Below are 15,260 nucleotides of genomic sequence, written 5' to 3'. Positions count from 1 at the left end.
AGGTTGCATAATCTTAGAAGGCAGTGTAGCTATGAGGGGGGATGGTGTGACTATCATAAAGGGACCCTGCACTTCTAAATTTGCCACTACACTACTGCTGGGAAGTGTAGTTTATGAAGGGTGCCGAGAGCTGTTAGGGAATACCCTATTCCCTCCACACAGCTATAATTGCCAGGGTAGTTTAACAGTCGGTCCCTCTTCTTGAAGAACACTGGGAATTGCAGTTCTGTGGAGGGAATAGGGGTCTCCTAACAACTCTCTGTGCCCTTCAGAAACTACACTTCCCAGGATTCTTTGGGGGAAGCCATGGCTGTTTAAAGTAGAATAATAGCGGAACAAATGTATGGTGTAAATGTGGCCTGTGAAAATACATACAAACTGGGAAGAGGAAGGGCTATGTTCTGATCATAACAGGAAATGGAAATTTTCTAGGAAATACGGGACTTCCTCTTTAGTTAGAACATGGCCCCCTCTGCTTCTCAGATCCTGGAAACAAGCCTTACTTAGCAACTACATGGGACCTTTGAAGATCTCACAAGAGGGTAGCCTGTGATCATTCCTATCCACCCTGTGAATATCAGGGCTGCCTGATATTATCTCCAGTTTGCGGGGAGGCAACATTTTGCATCAACCACTATTGCAACTTTTAGAATGTTGTTCCTTACAACAGTCTGATGTTCTCACAAAAAAGAAGTTCTGCTTTATCTTTGTTGGACTATTCAAGATACCTTCTCCCTTGCTGGATTATTTTTTTGCTTATTGTTTTTATTTCAGATGCTTTTCAAATTTGTAATGCTTCAGTCAACTTTCACTGTGCTCCCACATATAGTCTACTCTTTAGATGAAGGGGCCATCTAATTCAGCATTCTGTTTTTCACAGTGGCGAACCTGATGACTTAAGGAAATCCACAAGCAGAATATGATAACAATATCCCTCTCCCCTAGAAACTGGTACTCAGTTGCATGCATGCTTGCATTGAACCTGCACAATATAGCCATCATAACTAGTAGCCACTGAAAACCCATAACTGTATCTGAATAGTTGAATAGTTTAATTTCCTGCATACAGTCACAAAATGCCCACCCCCAATGCATGCAACTCCTGATGTGCGTACAGAAAAATAAGTGTCATAGAGATACCTTCTAATATTTCATTAAGAATTTTAGTGTTTTTAGAGAGGTGTGTGATTATAAATAAAATGAGTACATTTTCATACTCCTTAATCAAAGTGTAAAACTCATCAGTGATATGGTTTGCTCTGCATACAGAACAGCAAGTGCAATTAAAACATTGCATTAGCTCAACAATTATGAATTTGGGCAATAAGTGTGCACAGAAAAAGGGCCCCAGAGATACATAGCTGGGTCCAGGATTGCCTTTTTATTCAAGATGAGCTTTATTACCATGGGACTTGTATGAACAGCAGCAAAGCTATCACAGTCAGGCTAATTACTATAACAAGGCCTGCTTTATTTAAAATTAAATTAAAAAATGGGTTCTGGAATCTAGCCTTGCCGCAGTGTTTATATGGCATTTTTTGTCTTCAGGTGGTTTTATAAGGAATTGTTAATTTCAAACATTCTACTTTTGAAAAGCCAGAAGGAAAAATTGTGATAGTATTAACACTTGTAGGTAATTAATGTTTGTTATTTTTCAGACATTCCTTGGATTTTTTATTCATGGAAGGTTGTATCCCACTAAGTTTTACTCACAGTAGTCCCACTGAAATGAATGGACCTAATTTCATTGGGTCTGTTCTGAGAATGACTGAAGTTGCATACAACCCCTCAGATTTTAGCTAAAGAAGACTTTGAATTCGTATGTAGATATAGGAACACCATAATTATATTATTACTATTTGGATTCTAGCTGTACCTGCATGTCTAACCAGGATTAACTGTGCGATTTTATGCATGCCTATTCAGAAGTTCTATAGGACTTACTCCCAGGTACGTGTGTATAGGACTACAGTCTTAAGTAACTGTCATTTACTGTCAATGATGAAACATGGAAACCTTGATACCTAAGGTGCTTTCAGAATACTGGACTGTCCTAAAGAATTCCCTAGTGAGTTGTCTTAATAATGTTTATGGCAACCTTGTGGGGAGAATCTTTTCCTTTCAAGCTTCCTAATGGTTCGTGCTATGTCTTCAGATATAGGTAATTAATATAGCATTTATTCAGGAATGATCTGTAGTTCAGTGGAGGAGCACAGGTTTTGCATGCAAAAGGCCAGGTTTAATTTTTAGCGTGTCCAGGTGAGGCTGGAAAAGATTCCTATTAGAAACTCTGAAGAGCTGCTGCAAGCCATTGAAGACAAAACTTTGCTAGATGGACCAATGGTGTGACTTGGCATAAGGCATTTTACTTTGATCCCATATACTGCTTCAGGATGTAATTCTTTAGAGTGGCAATCCTTGCCACAATCCTTTAGGGCATTAATCTACCCATATTGCAGGGATTTTAAACTGAGAGAAAGCGACTTGCCTAAGGCTATCTAGAGTAGGTAGCTCTTGGTAGACATGTATTTTGTACCAGATTCTTCCTTGTCCATTGTTGGTTTTTGAAAAGATTAAATCTTCAGATGGGTTTCATCAATATCAAAGACCAATATTTGAATTTTACATAGTGATCAATCAGCAGATGGCTCATTATCCAAATATCCACCTTTAGAATGTATCGTCATTGCTTCCTATTTTGGACCACAAAAAAGAGTGCCTGTAATCTAGCAGTAGATTACAGCAACCTGAAACAGCTGGTATTAGCTCTGAAATATGGAAAGTATGTAAGAGGAAATCTGGAGATAAATCCTTTTCTAAAAGATGATGCATGAGTGCTGAACACAACTTCTGAATAATGCATGGTTACTTGCCATATAATCTATAGTTATCATTCCCAAGGTTTAACACTAAATTCACAATATTCAGCAGCAAACCTGAATGGTATAGCTGTCAAAAGGCAACCATTACTATAAAGTAAACATACAGAGAAGTATAGTATAATCTGCTTTGAAGTATTAATAAGACCTCCCAAAGGATACATTTTCCTGTCACAGAAAAATACTATGATCAACACCCAAGCCTCATAGTGATTGTAGGATTATTTTACTCTGTTTTCATTCTCTGCTTCCTGCAGCATAACTTATTGTGTGAATCATAGAGTTCTCCACAAATCAGCAACATGTCCTATATTTAAAGCACAGAAGACAATAAAGTGGCTAGTGTTTTGTTCCATTAATCTTATGCGGTGTATATAATTTTACACTGTTACTGCATAAAGTAAAACAAATTCCTTAGTAAAGTCTCCTAAATGCCCATAGTTTGATATTTTATTGTTGAAATATAAGAAGCCATCTTGATTTTTTCTGTATCAAGGATGTAGATCAGTGGTAGAGTACATGTTTTGCATGCAAAATATCCCAGGTTCAGTCTCCTCACCAGTTAACAGTATCTAAAGGAGCAGGGCTAGGAAAGATCCCTGCTTGAGACATTTGAAGGACTGGGGAGCCTTTGGCTAGGCTACAACAAGGGATGGAATGTACTGTCAATTTCTGTTCTCTCCATTTTTCATGTTTTCAGACTTAAATTCAGTTCTCCACATTTCTGCAGCAATTTGTGATTGTTTAAAATAAAAAATCTCATGAAAATTCTCCAGCATTTTATGGGCATGGAGAATATATAATGAAAGAGAGAGAACAACTAATAAAGGAAGGATATAGTTCTCAATGGTTTGCCTATTTACAATTGTTAGAAAGATACAAATTGGATAAGAAAATGTATGGGTTTGAAATAAATAAATCTGATTTTGAAATAGGTTTGTGTACAAATGATGAATGTATAATTGCAAAAATGTATAAATTTTTATTGAAAATGGACATGGAAGAAGAACAAGTAAAAGAATGTATGGTCAAGTGGGCAAAATTTTTTGGTTATAATATACAAATGGATCAATGGGAAAATATGTGGAAAAAAGGTTTGAAATTTACATTATGCTATAATCTTAAAGAAAATTTTTATAAAATGATGTATCGTTGGTACATGACTCCAGAAAAGTTGTCAAAAATGTATAGTAATGTTTCTAATGTATGTTGGAAATGTAAACAACAAGAAGGATCTTTTTATCATATGTGGTGGTCGTCTAAACAGGCAAAATTATTTTGGGCACAGATAGGTAGGATGATGCAAAAAATCTTAAAGATAAATATTCAGTCAAAGCCAGAATTTTTTTTATTGGGTTTTATGGATAAACAAAAGGAAAAGAAATATGGAAGAACAATATTATATATGATTACGGCAGCAAGATTATTATATGCACAAAAGTGGAAAATGGAATTAATACCAACAATGGAAGAATGGCTATTGAAATTAATGGATTTAGTTGAGATGGACAAATTGACATGCCTTCTCAGAGAAAAAACGACAGATACATTTCTCAAGGAATGGAAGCCTCTTTTGGACTTTTTGTTGAAAGAAAAAAATGAAATGATGATAATGGGATTTGACGATTAATTAAGATAGACTATGGAAAAAAGTGAATTTCGTATGTTTTAGGGGACAGGTTTGATATATATTATATACTTATAGCTGATCTGTAACAAATCGGAAGTCAAGTTCTTCTTTTTATTTTTGTTGTATTGTTTTTGTTGTTTGATTTTGTTTGTGTTTGTTTTATGAAAATTTGAATAATAAAAAAATTATTAAAAAAAAAAGAAAATTCTCCAGCATTTTAGTGTGAATTTCTCCCAATAAACACATTCTTGTCGGCAGTTTTGACTAATACATTTTTTGCAAGCATTTTCTCACCATATAATGCATTTTTGCATTTATTTTCACTCATATAGTCATTTTTATGCACACTTTCCCCTAACATATGCATTTTTGTAAACATTGTTTAGTTGGCGAATTGCATTGCAAAATTCGAATAAATGTGAATTTTGAAATATGGCTGTGTTTTGGTTCTCATGTTGTTTCAGAAAGTGCAAATTTGATAGATTCAGCTTCAAATGTGAACTGAATCAAATTTCTCACCCACTCCTAGCTATAACTGCCACCATCCTTGACCCTTTGCCATGCTATCTGTGGCTAATGGGAGCTGGAATCTAGCAACATCTGAAGGGTCTGATCACCCTGATCACCTGTCACTGGCATTTTTGCGGCTTACCAGGAGAGGAGAGGTGGCAGTGAGGTTGGCACAGTGCTAATGCACCAATCCAAGAGAGTCATTCCAGTGATCTTGCTAGTGTGTTTGCACCACACCAACCTCACCACAGCCTCACCCCTCATGGTAAGCTGCAGTGACACTGATAACAGGAGGTCAGGTAAGCACCACTGCACCACTACTGGCCATAGGTGCTGTATCCCTGGAAAAAGGTCTGACACAGTATGGCAGCTTTATATATCCCAAACAACTTATTTCTTCCTCTCTCACATGTGTCCCAATAAGTTCTTGTCTCTTTGTCCCAATAAGTTCTTGTCATTCTCTTTTACATGAACAGTCAATGTGGGCAAACCAGCACAAGAATTGCTCGTGCTTGGACCGGGCCCACACAGGTTCTCAGCCAATGAGCTACATTCCTGCTCATTTTCTCCTGCTTTTCTATTATTTTGCTGACTTTTGCATTGTATATTTGCTCTATTTTGACCTTTGTAAATGACCTGATGTTTGTACATTGCTGGGGAGTATAAAAATCTGATGGTTGAATGGATGGATAGTTGTTCACAATGTTGCTCAGAGCTGCAAGGACTGCAGGATGAGAAGGCAAAGGAGGGTGTAAATAAAAAGAATTTGTAAAGGGTTTTGCTGTCTCTAATCTTACAGCAACATACTTATTGGCCCAGCTGGTGCTATTAATATATAAACTATGTCTCACAGAATCCAACAATTATAAGTTTTATGTGACTGTAATGACTAGCTGTTTCTCACCTACCTTTTCTCTGCTCAACAATGTCGCTAAAGTATATTAGATGTCCCTCAGCTAATGTTTAAACTCATCTGAAGCATGCACTCATTTTACAGTTACCCATTTCAGAGAACAAGTTAATGCTATGTCAATAATTATTTCAACCACAAGTCTTGTATGCACATGGAGTTTTAAGTGTCTTATTAGTGTCTGCTAGAATCCACTACCTTGAGAAATGAAACAAGGCTAAATGAAAGAAGTCTAATGATAGCACTCTTTGATTGTCACACAGAGGAAGGCCAAGATTTCTTCTCAGTCATCCCAGAGTGCAGGACATGGAATAACAGGCTCAGATTTCAGCTGAACATTACGAAAAACTTCCTAACTGTTATTGCAGTACGACAATGGAACCAATTACCTGGGGGTGGGCGGGCTCTCCAACACTGGAGGCATTCAAGAGGCAGCTGGACAGCCACCTGTCGGGTGTGCTTTAATGTGGATTCCTGCATTGAGCAGGGGGTTGGACTTGATGGCTTTAAAGGACCCTTCCAACTCTACTATTCTATGATTCTAAGTTTTGTGAAGATGTCAGTGACATAAATATTATTAAAGAGTGGAAGAAATTCCACTAATTTCATCTAAACAAAAATGTTAAAGATTGGTCTAAAAAACAAATCAACCCTGAATAATTTCTGTTTCATCCGCCAACAACCTTTGTGTATGGCTTTCAGGGAAAGAGTCTGAGTGTAAAATCTCACACATTTGGATTTGAAAGTGGTAATTGGAGGCCTAATTGGGCTAGAAATTACAAATGCTTTGCCTCTGAACAGTTGGCTGAACTTAAAACTGCATTTTGAGTAGAAAATTGAACATAGCATTAAGCATACTTTCTGGAATTTGCCACATGCTTGAAATATATGTGCTGAAACATACTATTTTGCTTTACAATAATGATTGTCAAACCTTTGGGTTTTTTTAATTCCTCCCTTAAGATGTCAATTGATATAACCTCTTTTCCCTTCTGTCTTGCCTTCATCTCTATGCTGCATTTGCTTTCAATACTCCCCCCCCCCCATTTTGGGTTGTCATTTGGAATGTGTGAATCTGTCAATTTATTTCTCTCAGTTTCTCATTTTTCTAATCTTAAGTTTGGTTCTCCACATTTTCACATCAGTTTGTGTGTGTGTTTTAAAGGCTTCATGAAAATTCATCTACTTTTTAGTGATAATTTCTCCCAATATACATGTGTTGTATGCAATTTTACCTAATATACACTTTTTTGCAAAGCCATTTCCCCAATATAATAATTTTTGTATGTTATTTTCACAACTATACACATTGTAAAGCATATGTTACCCTACTGTGTCATTTTAGTACACATTACTTGGCTGGAGAACTGCACTGCAAAATTTGGATAAGTGAACGTTTGAAAGACGGCTGTGTTTTGGTTTGTGTATCCATTTCTATTTCCATTGTTTCAGAAAGTGCAAATCAGGTAGTTTCTCCTTTCAATGCAAAGTGAATCGAATTTCTCCCCCAACTTCTAGCTGTGATGCCATGAGGAATTTTCTCTGATGTGCTCCAGCCATTAACCTTCTCACTCTTTAGGATGACTGAGGTGCCCTCTTTATATTACCTTTGCATAAAACAATGTATTTTGGCTGGATGTGGAAAATGGGTAGAAGTAAGGGGTTTTTTACTGTTTCCATGTGGATTTTGATATATTGACAATTAGACACCAGTTCGAAACTCTGGACAATTTGATATCTTAGTAAATAGGCAGCCTGCCGCTTCTCTCTGTTGCTATGTGCACATTTCTTGATTATAATCACTTTCAGGTGCAAGATGCCAACATTACGCCTCTTACCAACATTCTCTGTGTTAAAAAGAAACTTGCAAGCAAACAAACAGAAAAAAGTTTTTGCCTTTAACAAAATGCAAAAGTTAAGAATAATACATAAATGTAAGAATGTTAATGTACTTATTTAAATACTTATTTAAAGTTTGTTTTTATTATTTGATATATTAAAATTCTTACATTTATGTATTATTTATCCTTAACTCTTCCCCCTCCCTAAACTCTTGAAAAGAACTTTGGACAGAAGTCATGGGTGTGCCCTTGTGCAATGAGCTCCTGGCTGTCTGGAAACAAGTTGGTTTCCTTGAGGCCAAGGTGGCTGACCTGGAGAAGCTGAGAGAGGCAGAGAGCTTTGTGGATGGGTCCTTCCGGGACATTATAGCTGTGTCCCATTCCAAGGATGATAGTTCACTAGCTATCATAGAGAATGAGGGCCTCAGGGAAGGAGAGTGTCTATCAGAGGAAGAGGGAATCAATCCCTTAGTAGGGACCCATTCCTTGGGGGATGAACAGCTATCCTCTAATGCCAAGGATACTTCTCTGGGGTAGTAGTGGTGGAGGGATCCTTGTAGTGGGTAATTCAACCATTAGGGACACAGAATGGGGTGTGTGATGGGCATACAGACCACAGAGTGATTTGTTTGCCTGGAGCAAAGATAGCAGATGTTTCTTTTTTTTTTTTTCAATAATTTTTATTCAGATTTTCATAAAACATACAAGACGAAATCATAAAACATTCAAAGACAAAAAACAAAATCAAAAATAGTTAAACAAAAAGAAAAAAAGAAAAAAAAAAACAAAAATAAAAAATAAAGAGTAAAATATTGACTTCCCATTTGTCAAAGATCAAATCAGTTATAAGTCTATAATATATAACAATCCTGTCTCTTAAGTCATATTATAAAATCACTTTCCTCCAGTAGTTATCTTACTTAATCATCAAATCTCATAAACATTACTTTATTCTTTCCACAAAAAGTCAAAGAGAGGTTTCAATTCTTTAAGAAATATATCTATCAATTTTTTTTTCCAGATAAGCATATCGATTAATCCATCTCATTACTAATTATGATAATCTTATTGTCATAACCATAGTCAAAATAAACATTTCAATTAATCCATCACATCAGAATCTGTTAGGTTCAGTAATTTCAGTAGCCATTGTTCTATTATCCCTATTAGTTCCATTTTCCATCTTCCATCTTCAGTAGTCTTGTTAAGTCCAGTAATTTCAGTATCCAATCTTCCATTATCAGTATTCCATAATAATCTTGCTGTCAAAGCCATAGTCATATAGTAAGAGTCTGATGGGAATTACCTCTATCCCAAATATTTTCTTGCCATCCATTCTGAATAGGTTGCTGAAATACTGCTGTAAAATCATATCTCTGTTCTTTTTTTCAAAATACACTGGGTCATCTCTTGAAAGTTTTTCCATTGTCACATGGCTGCAATTAATTCCATAGATTTTCTCTATATTGGGCTCCATCACATCATTCCAGTCCAGAAGATTATCCATGCCATTGATAACTTTATCTCTAGAATCTTCATTAATTTCTTCAGAGATAACATTGAGTTCCAAACAATAGATTTTATTTCTAAAGTCCATAGACTCCAAATCTTGTTCCTGTTCCACGTTTGTTCCAATCTCCGGGGTCTCCTCTCTCACAGGGACCCCTGTTCCAGTCTCCAGGGTCTCCTCTCTCACAGGGACCCCTGTTCCAGTCTCCAGGGTCTCCTCTCTCACAAGGACCCCTATGTCTTTAATCTCCTGTGTCTCCAAACAATAGATTTTGTTTCTAAAGTCCATAGACTCCAAATCTTTTTCCTGTTCCACGTTTGTTCCAATCTCCGGGGTCTCCTCTCTCACAGGGACCCCTTCCAGGGTCACCTCTCTCACAGGGACCCCTATATCTTTAATCTCCTGCTTCATTTTACTCAATTCAATTTTCAGCTCCTTACAACCCTGTCGCAGGTTTTGTTTCGTTATCTCAATCTCATCCATTATTTTCTGAAACATAGTTATTTCCAGATTCTCAGCCACTTTCTTAATTGCCATTTTAAAAGAAAAATATAGGAAAACCACTTCTTATTTCAGCAACAATTGGGTTAATACTCCAAACTTGGTGACATCACAGTATAAACAGAGCAGACAGCCTTATCTCTCCATGCTTAAGTAAACAAAATGCAGTTCCCAGGATCGAAACAATTAATGGCGGTCGTCAGGAAACAGATTCGTCAAAATAAAATAGACCAAAAAGAGAGTAGTCTCAGACAATATAATATTCTTCAAAATAAAAATCTGGAATAGAAATCCCTCTTCTGTGTATATCTTTAGAATGCAAATCCAGGACAGCTTTTTGCAACAAAAACAGAGATAAGCTATTAATTAGTAAGTAGCAGAGAGAAGTTATGGCTCCCCAGTGAGATGTCAAAAACCGATCAATCTGGCAAATCTCTTTTAAACAGCAACAATTTAAGTCAAGTAAAAGAAAAATATAGAAAGAAGGGTGCTTGCCTGTTAGTGCGTTCTCTCTTAGAAGATAAGATGAACGTTCGCTTTATCAGATAGAGCTTGTTGTTGAAAATCCGTCCCACCTTCGTCGGCTGGACCTCGTCCCATAAATTAATGAGATCTGGTCGTCCCAACAAAAATAGGCTTTGAGGTTAATCTCTTCGTTTCTCCCTACCCGGGAGAAGTTTAATCAGTCAAAAAAAAAAAAAAACTGACTGATATATCTGAATAAGCTTCTTTTGAGGCAGGAGCCCGTCTCAAAAGCAGGCACAGGCTAAGTCACCCTTCCCGGAAGTCCGATAGCAGATGTTTCCAGTCATTGAGTCAGTGCTCATGGGGCATGTTGGCATGGGAAAGTGCAGCCATGAAATCCTGGAATTGAAATTTAGGTTGCTAGGTAGGATGCTGAAATCCCAGACCTCCAAGGTGTCTTTCTCTGAAATGCTACCGGTTCCATGCGCAGGGCCAGCTAGACAGGCACAGCTTTGTAGTCTCAATGTGGGGATGAGACACTGGTGTCAGGAGGAAGGGTTTGGATTTGTTAGGCACTGGGGAACACTTTGGGACAAGCCAGGCCTGTACAAAAGGGATGGGCTCCACTTGAACCAGAATACAACCAGAATGCTGGCCCTTAAAATAAAAAAGGTGGCAGAGCAGCTTTGACATTGATTGAGGGGGAAAGCTGACAGGAGCTGAGGAGTGTCTGGTTCAGAATAAATCTCCCCCCCCCAGATAAAGACAAAAGAATGATGAAAATTTAAATGGGGGAAGGCCTAGAGATAGGCATTGTGAGTGCAGGGGCACAGGACAGCAATTCAGAAAGACAAAATTACCACAGGCCAAACCAAAAATGCCAAAGACACTTGGAGACACTGTATACAAGTGTCTATACACTAATGCTAGAAGAACTGGAGTGCTTGGTCTTAGAGGACAGCATTGATATAGTGAGCATAATGGAAACCTGGTGGAATGGAAAAAAACAGTGGGACATGGTTATCCCTGGATATAAACTCTATCGGAAGGGCAGGGAGAGACATATTGGAGGTGGTGTTGCTCTATATGTGAAAGAGGACATTGAATCCAACAAGCTAAAAATCCCCAAAGAGGCAGACTCTTCTACAAAATCGTTGTGGGTTGTGATACCACACCCCAAGAGTAACTTGCTACTGGGGACATTCTATCGTCTCCCCAATTAAAATGCTGTGGGAGACCTTGAGATGAGAAATGAAATCAAGGAAGCATCCAAACTAGGAAATGTTGTAGTAATGGGTAACTTCAACTACCCTGACATCGACTGGCTACATATGTGTGCCAGTCACGGCAATGAAGCAAAATGTCTAGATACCTTAAATGACTGTGCCCTACAACATTTGGTCATGGAACCAACCAGAGCGATGACAACCCTGGACTTAGGTGGCACCCAGGTCCTGGTGCAAGATGTGTTGTCGAACTGTTTGGGAACAGTGTCCATAGTTCTATTAAATCAAACATACATGTACAGTCACATTTGACTTCAAAAGAAGAAAAATTTCAAAAATGAAGGGACTGGTAAAAAGAACGTTGAAAGACAAAGTCCAGAGGGTCAAATCACTCTAAAATGCTTGGAAGTTTTTTGAAAACACAATAATAATGCAGTGTATACCACAGATCAGGAAACATATCACGAGGGCCAAGAGGATGCTAGCATAGTTAATGAACAGAGTCAAAGAATCTGTTAGAGGCAAGAAGGCTTCTTTCAAAAAAATGGAAGTCTTGTCCTAATAGGGAAAATAAAAAGCAACACAAACTCTGGCAAAAGAAATGCAAGGAGACTATACGGGATGCTAAAAAAGAATTTGAGGAACACATTGGTAAGAACATAAAAACCAACAACAAAAACTTCTTTAAATACATTCAAAGCAGGAGACCGTCTAGGGAGGTGATTGGATCCTTGGATGACAAGGGAGTCAAAGGTGTGCTAAAGCAGGATAAGAAGATTGCCGAGAAGCTAAATGAATGTTTTGCTTCTGACTTCACAGTAGAGGATATAGGACAGTTCCCTGAACCTGAACTAACATTTGCAGGAAGGGAGTCTGAGGAACTAAAGCAAATAGTGGTGACAAGAGACAAAGTTCTAGGCTTAGTAGACAAAATAAAAAAGTGACAAATTGCCAGTTCCAGATGTCATCCACTCAAACGTGAAATTGCTGATCTTCTAACAAAAAATATGTAATTTGTCCCTCAGATCCACCTCTATACCTGAGGACTGGAAGGTGACCAATGTAATGCCAATCTCTAAAAAGGGATCCAGGGGAATCCCAGAAATTACAGGCCAGTTAGCTTAACATCTGTCCTGGAAAAACTGGTAGAAATTATTATTAAAGACAAATTAACCAAGCATATAAAAGAACAAGTCCAGCTGAAGCAGAGCCATCATGGCTTCTGCAAGGGAAAGTCCTGTCTCATGAACCTATTAGAATTCTCTGAGAGTGTCAACAAGCATATAGCTAGAGGTAGACATAGTGTATGTAGACATTAAAAAAGCTTTTGACAAGGTACCTCACCAAAGACTCCTGAGTAAGCTTAGAAGTCATGGAATTCGAGGAGAGGTCCTCCTGCAGATCAGGGATTGGTTAAGCAGCAGGAACCAGAGAAAAGGAATAAATTGACAGTTCTCCCAGTGGAGGGCTATAGAAAGTGGAGTCCCCCAAGGATAGGTACTGGGACCTGTGCATTTTAACTTGCTCATAAACAATCTAGAGTTAGGAGTGAGCAATAAGGTGACCAAGTTTGCTGATACTAAATCATTCAGGTTTTTTTAAAAAAAGAGATGGCAAAGAGCTCCAAAAGGACTTCTCCAAACTGAATGAATGAGCAATAAAATGGCAAATGAAATTCAATGTAAACAAGTGTAAATATATGCATATTGGAACAAAAAAACCCTTAATTTCACATATATGCTCATGGGGTCTGAACTGGCAGTGACTGACCAAGAACGAGACCTTGGAGTCATAGTGGATAGCTCAATGAAGACATTAACCCAGTGCGCGGCAGCTGTGAAAATGGCAAATTCCATGCTTGGGATCATTAGGAAAGGTATTTATTGAAAATAATAATGCTGATATCATAATGCCATTATATAAATCTATGGTGCCACCGCATTTGGAATACTGTGTACAGTTCTGATCACCTCACCTCAAAAAGGACATTATAGAGCTGGAAAAGGTTCAGAAAATGGCAACCAGAATGATCAAGGAGATGGAGCGACTCCCCTATGAGGAAAGGTTGCAGCATTTGGGACTTTTTAGTTTAGAGAAAAGGTGAGTCAGAGCCAGCATGATAGAAGTGTATAAAATTGTGCATGGCATGGAGAAAGTGGATAGAGAAAAGTTTTTCTCCCTCTCTCATAACTTGTGGACATTCAATGAAGCTGAATTTTGGAAGATTCAGGACAGATGAAAGAAAGTAGTTGTTCACACACCGCATGGTTAAACTACAGAATTCACTCCCACAAGCTGTAGTCATGGCCGCCAACTTGGATGGCTTTAAGATTAGACAAATTCATGGAAGATAAGGCTATCAATGGCTACTAGCTATGATGGCTGCATGCTGCCATCATACTCAGATGCAGTGTGCTTCTGAAAACCAGCTGCCAGTAGCTACAGGACTGAGTGCCGGTAGCTCTTGCACTCATGTCCTGCTTGCGGGCTTCCCATGGGTATCTGATTAGCTAATGTGACAACATGATGCAGACTAGATGGGCCACTGTTCTTTGAAAGAAATATTCCAGACTTTAGAGGAAATGTTTTAAAACATTTTTGTAATGATCCACCTCTGGTGGCAAGAAAAGGATGGTGTTGGTGAGGCATTGGAGGACACAGCTGTGTGCACTACATGGCCTGCCCTGTGCCCCCTAAGCTAGCTTGCTGTCCTTGGATGTGGAGGAGGATGCTCTAGGGTTAAAGTAAGATTCAACTGACAGTATGGCTTCTGTATGTGGAATGGGTCTCTGTGTGCGCCATGTTGTCATGTGTCTCAGGCAGCAAAATGTCAGGAGCGGGGAAATCCTGCTCTTTTGCAGAGCATATCTATTCTATGGCAAGGCCTTCCAATTCTATGTCCTTCATATTTTGAAAACAGCACATGGGTGACTTAAGAATATTTGTGAACCACTGAGGGAACTGCTGCTGGAATTCCAACTTCTCACTAGTACTGAGATGGTTTGGTGGTGATGGTGGGAGATGTCACACATCTCTCACTTTCTCCTTCCTCATCTACAGTATTCAATAAATGAATGCATTTTACTGTGTTTGGCTATATGAACATTTCATAGAGCCAACGAAAAAGTGCTCCTCTGCCTAACCCGTTGCCTCTAAGCTCCAAACCTTACACAATTCAATATTCTTGTATTAGCTGTCAACATGTAATTGTTCAATTTTTGCATGTTTGCCAAAGTTGAAAGATGAGCATCCAGCTCAGGTTCCATTGTTGTCTGCCACAGTGGACACTGGTGGCTCAGTGTCAGTGGGACAGTGGAATTTGCTCCAGGTTTTAGTCTGAATTTTTAAGGAGCTGACCAAGGTGCTGAAGCACTTTGGACAGCTCCCTGAAAGTTCAGACTACAACCCAGAGTGGATTCCACTACCCCACTGACATGGAGCTACCAGCTGCCACTGTCCCACTTTACTTACTCTTCGAGCAAGGATGTCCTAAGAAGAATTTATAGAATTCTGACATGTCACAGGCTGTGGAATAACTCTAGCATTACACTACATAAAGTGCTATTTTTCTTACTTAGGCTTTTGTGGATTGCCAACATGCTGTATCTTTATTCAGAAGCTTGGCCTATGCACTTACTGAACATGCAACGTGAGTTATATTTTGTTTAGTAATTCCTTTTTATGGCAATTAATAGGCCTTGGCTTCTTCTTGACATCAATTTTGGTTTCTTCCAATTTCTCATTTTAAGTTCAGCTCTCCACATTTCCACATCAGTTTGCAATTAAAA

Source organism: Rhineura floridana, chromosome 7 (assembly GCF_030035675.1).
Source record: "Rhineura floridana isolate rRhiFlo1 chromosome 7, rRhiFlo1.hap2, whole genome shotgun sequence".
Classification (NCBI taxonomy): Eukaryota; Metazoa; Chordata; class Lepidosauria; order Squamata; family Rhineuridae; genus Rhineura; species Rhineura floridana.
Note: the sequence above shows the minus strand (reverse complement) of the source record.